Source organism: Amblyomma maculatum, chromosome 4 (genome assembly GCF_055883805.1).
Source record: "Amblyomma maculatum isolate TAMU_Amacu chromosome 4, ASM5588380v1, whole genome shotgun sequence".
Taxonomy (NCBI): domain Eukaryota; kingdom Metazoa; phylum Arthropoda; class Arachnida; order Ixodida; family Ixodidae; genus Amblyomma; species Amblyomma maculatum.
Window position 1 is genome coordinate 203,915,158 of NC_139347.1, and position 5,663 is coordinate 203,920,820.

The window sequence follows — 5,663 nt, forward strand, 5'->3', positions numbered from 1 at the left end:
TCTTTTTTTTCTTCTTGTGAAGAGGAAGCAGTGCACAAGCCCCGCCGGGGTGGTGCAGTGGTAAGGCGCCCGACTACTGTGCCGGAGTTCCCGGGATCGAATCCCGGCCTCGGCGGCTGCGTTTCTATGGAGGCGAAACGAAGTGGCGTCCGTGTGCTGTGCGATGTCAGCGCACGTTAAAGATCCCCAGGTGGTCGAAATTACTCCGTAGCCCTCCACTACGGCTCCTCTTTCTCTCTTTCCACTTTCATTCCCACCTCCCTCCCTTCCCTTACGGCGCGGTTCGGGTGTCCACAGAGCAAGTGTGACAGTTACTGCGCCTTTTCCTTCCTGTGAACCAATTTAACTTAACTTAAGAAGTGCACAAGGAAATGCCAGTCAGTGGCATCGTGATCGCTGCGCGTGCTGGATCTGACTGTGTTCGCTGCCGCTGTGTTCGCCGCTGATCTGCTCAGTCCTGCTGATCAAGTCCTGTTGGTATACTGAATAAATCCCCCCTTCTTACATTCTCGAAGGAGGAGCGAAAGTGATGTAGTAGGTTCAAAAGCTGAGTGCGCTGCTCTGGGGGAAGATCGGCATCGATGGAACGGAGGAACAAGTCTGTAGAGGGGGGAGCGGGCGCAGGTGAAGGGGGGCTGAGCGCAGTCACGGCACAGTGCGGCGCGTCGTCAGGTTCCTCAGAGATCAGAAGGGATGCGATTGGCTGGATACTTCCGAGGCATTCGCCATGGCGCAAAGCAGTAGGGGAGTTAAATGGGTTAGAGACCCATAACATGGAAAGGCCAGTGGAAATAGCGAGCACTGCGTAGGGCAATGGAAGACACTTGCGGCGCAGGAAAGTATGGGCTGGTGTGAAGAGAACGGTGTCATCGCTAATAGATGCACAAGCGACACGAACAAGCACTGAAGAGCAGGGAGGAAGGTCGATATCTTCGGCGACGAGGGCTTTAGCACTGGAATTTGATTGATCAGCGTCTGGTAAGGCATCGGGAAAAGTCGAGAACCCCACTTCAGCTCGAGCACAATCAATAATAGCAGCATGGCGCGACAGGAAATCCCAGCCTAAAATTACAGCGTGCGAGCAACTTGGCAGCACGACGAACTCAATCGTATAAAGGGAATTCTGGATAACTACTCGAGCGGTGCACGCTGCTAAAGGCTTGATATGCTGACCGCTGGTCGTTCGCAACGAAAGTCCCGCAATTGGCGTCTTCACTTTCTTTAAAGTGCGACGTAGTTTTGCGTCCATTACCGAAATCGCAGCACCAGTGTCAATTAGAGCCATGACAGCAACACCCTCGACGAAAACAATTATGTTTGTCGGCGACAGATGAGGACTTGGGAAGTTCTACTGGGTCGCAGTTCTCGCCTCAGGAACTGCGGCCTCTAGTTTTCCTCATGTGAAGCGTTCTGTCGACGTCGTATCGGAGAGATAGAGCGGCGTCGTGACGACGGTGAACGGCGGTCGGACATGGCTGAGCGGTCTGTGGAGAAATGAGGGCGGGCTGGAGGCTCAGTAGGCGAGGAATACTGAGGCGTCGGAGACCAGTATGCAGAACCATCAGTAGGTGGTGCCGACACCGGGAGACGGTTGCGGCAATAACGAGAAATGTGTCCAGCAAGCCCGCAAGTGTAACAAATTGGCCGGTTATCCGTCGTGCGCCAGGGATTACGTGGTCTTGGAGCCGGTCGCATAAACTGCACAGGTTCTCGCGCAGGCGCAGGAGGTTTCTGAACGTAGGCAGGTGGCGGTGGAGCATATGTAGGTGGCGGTCCGGCCGCAACAGCCGCATATGTTAACGGCGCTGTAACAGGCATGGGTTGAGGGGCTGGAGGAAGAGATTCAGCTACCTGTTCTTGAATAATGTGGCGCAAACTGGGAGCTAGGTGCGAGGAAGGTTCTTGATGGCAGGATATAAGGGAGAGCTGTCGAGCAACTTCTTCCCGAATGAAGGTCTTAATTTGTGGCAGGAGAGTAGAATGTTCGCCTGCATCTGTCAGGCCAGCAAGGGACTCCGAGTGCATGGTGTTCGCGCGAATTATGGCCCTTTGTTTCCGCAGTTCATCAAAACTTTGACACAGTGTAACCACTTCCGCGACGGTGCGGATATCTCGAGCCGACAGCATATGAAAGGCATCGTCATCGATGCCTTGCAGAATGTGCTTGATCTTCGCGGCCTCTGACATGTGTGGGTTAACGCGCTTTCACAAGTCGACGACGTCCTCGATATAGCTCGTGAAATTTTCGCCAACTTGCTGAGACCGCGTACGCAAGCGCTGTTCAGCGCGGAGTTTCCTCACAGCTGGTCGGCCGAAAACTTCAGAGAAGCTAGCTTTAAACGCGGACCATGATGGAATGTCCGCTTCATGGTTTCGAAACCATAGGTTTGCTACGCCGGTGAGATAGAAAATGACGTTGCTTAACTTTGTTTCCGCGTCCCATTTGTTGTAAACGCTCACTCGTTCATAGGATGTGAGCCAGTCCTCGACATCGTGGTCGTCAGTGCCGCTGAAGATTGCGGGGTCTCGCTGGCGGAGGGAGCCAGGACAGATGATGGCCGAGCCAACTTGTACAGCTTGGTGGTTGACGTCCGCAGGCATCGCAGAAGATGGTAATGTACGGCTGCGGAGTTCCAGGGCAAGAGGATAGATCTTACCCAGCACCTCCACCAAATGTAAGAATGGGGGGTTTATTCAGTAGACCAACAGGACTTGATCAGCAGGACTGAGCAGATCAGCGGCGAACACAGCGGCAGCGAACACAGTCAGATCCAGCACGCGCAGCGATCACGATGCCACTGACTGGCATTTCCTTGTGCACTTCTTCCTCTTCACATTCTATATTTTTTCTTCTGCCGCACGAGGCAGGGGAGCTGGTTCAGCTACAGAGCCAATAGCAGGCCCATGCATTTTCTTTTCCTTCTTCCTACAACCACAACAACAGAACTGCTAGTCGAGTCGAGCTTTAAAATCTGTGACGTAGTCGTACCGATGACCTCTGGTCATTACAACCGCGACTGGGGTTTGTTTAGAGGAAAGGCCCATGTATCTGTCACAATTCTGTGTGACAGACGGCCCTGTGCTGTGCCGTAAGGAAAGGGAGGAAGTCAAAGAAGACAAAAAAGGTACTGGTTGTTAAGGGCTCCGGAATAATTTAGACCACCTGGGGATTGTTCACAGACATCGCACCGCGCATAGATGTCTTTTGCTTTCAGCGTGCATCGAAAAGCGTCTGCCGAGATCGGGTTCGAACCGTACCACATGGTGTGAGCTTGCCCCTCCAACCCAGCTGTTCCTCCTCACCCCAACCCCACTCGGGAGGACTGGGAGGCGACCCTGCTCGGCTGCTATGACCTGCAGGCACAAAAGGCCTTGGTCGAGCGAGCCCAGGCAGCGGCCGACGCCACTGGGGTCCCGTACTAGGGACCCCAACCAGTATCTGTAAGGGCTGGATGTTCATAGATCCGGCCGATGCATACATTCACCTCTTTTGGATCAATAAACGTTTGTCACTACCACCACCACCACCCGGGTAATCGAGTTAAGTAACCAAGCGCCTTAACCACTGCACTACAGCGGTGGGTATGACGGGCGAACCAGCAGCAGCAGGAGGAAGCTCCTGGCGCAGGACAAGTTGTAGTTACGTGTTCAGTATGTTACTATCAGAATTTGTAAACTAGGGGTGAAATAGGGGTGAAAGAATCACAGGTTGTCGAAATTTCCTTAGTCCTCCACTAGGGCGTCTCATAGCCTGAGCCGCTTTGGGACGTTAAACCCCACAAACCAACCCAAACCAAATCAAACTTGCCTCGTGAGGAACGGGCTGTTCCTGGCCCTACGGGGCTGGGACGGTAGGTAAACGCAGCTTTTGGCGGGGACTAGCCAGCCACTGAAATGTTTATCTGTTGTAAGCCGTCATTGCTCCCGCCACCGCTTAGGTGATGGACGACGGCTGTTGCGGCGCACATCTTTCCCTCTTCTATTGATTTCTGCTCTACTTGTGTGTGCCCCGCCGGGGTGGTGCAGTGGTAAGACGCCCGACTACTGTGCCGGAGTACCCGGGTTCGAACCCGACCTCGACGGCTGCGTTTCGATGGAGGCGAAACGAAGAGGCGTCCGTGTGCTGTGCGATGTCAGCGCACGTTAAAGATCCCCAGGTGGTCGAAATTACTCCGTAGCCCTCCACTACGGCTCCTCTTTCTCTCTTTCCACTTACACTCCTACCTTCCTCCCTTCCCTTACGGCGCGGTTGCGGTGTACACAGAAAACAAGTGAGACAGTTACCGCGCCTTTCCCTTCCTGTAAATAAATCCGTACAAATAAATCAGTGGTGCAGTTGTAAGACGCCCGACTACTGTGCTGGAGGAGGAGGAGGAGGAAAAACAATTTCATGAGCGAGTTTGTCCTTTCAAGGGCTCAGGGCCACAGCACGGCCCTCACATTACGCGCATGTGTCCAGGTCACGTAGGGCCATGAAGTACTTCTAACACCGTGCGTAGGGCCATGGCACTGGCACCCCGGTCCACACAGCGAAGTTGGATGTCCAGGTCCTGCGACGTAAGGAGGGCCTCCCATTCCTCCCATGATCCGATGGCGGGCTGTCGCTGCGGGGCAGGATCGGCAGAGCACCCGAAAAGAATGTGGTCCAAGGTGGCGTGCAACTCTCCACAGAGAGTGCTGCACTCAGGGGAAACGGGTCGATTAGTAGGATAGGCGTTGAGGGGTGAGAAGCGTTCGGGTTTGAAGACGCCTCGAAAGGATTTGTTGTGAGTGAGACAGCTGGGAGTGGGGAGGTGGGTAGAGTCGACGGGCAAAGCGTGCTTGCTGTGTTAGCTCAAAAAATGTATGTGCCCGCTGTACCCGGGTTCGAACCCGACCTCGGCGGCTGCGTTTCGATGGAGGGGAAACAAAGAGGCGTCCGTGTGCTGTGCGATGTCAGCGCACGTTAAAGATCTCCAGGTGGTCGAAATTACTCAGTAGCCCTCGACCATGGCTCCTCTTTCTCTCGTTCCACCTTCACTCCCACCTTCCTCCCTTCCCTTACGGCGCGGTTGAGGTGGCCACAAAAAGCAAGTGAGACAGTTACCGTGCCTTTACTTTACTATAAATTTTTTTTCCTCTGTCCGCACGAGGCAGCGGAGGCACCCCAGCTACACAGCCAGCAGCAGCAAGCCCGTGAATTTTCTTTTCCTTCTTCCTAAAACTGATTTATTTATAGGAAGGGAAAGGCGCGGTAACTGTCTCACTTGTTTTCTGTGGACACCGCAACCGCGCCGTGAGGGAAGGGAGGAAGGTGGAAGTGCAAGTGGAAAGAGAGAAAGAGGAGCCGTAGTTGAGGACTACGGGGTAATTTCGACCACCTGGGGATCTTTAACGTGTGCTGACATCCCACAGCACACGGACGCCTCTTTGTTTCGCCTCCATCGAAACGCAGCCGCCAAGGTCGGGTTCGAGCCCGGGTACTCCGGCACAGTAGTCGGGCGTCTTACCACTGCACCACCCCGGCGGGGCTTTCCTTCTGCCTGATTGATTGAATTGATTGAATTATAGGAAAGGAAAGGCGCGGTAACTGACTGACTTGTTTTCTGTGGACACCTCAACCGCGCCATAAGGGAAGTGAGGAAGGTAGGAATGAAAGTGGAAAGAGAGAAAGAGGAGCCGTA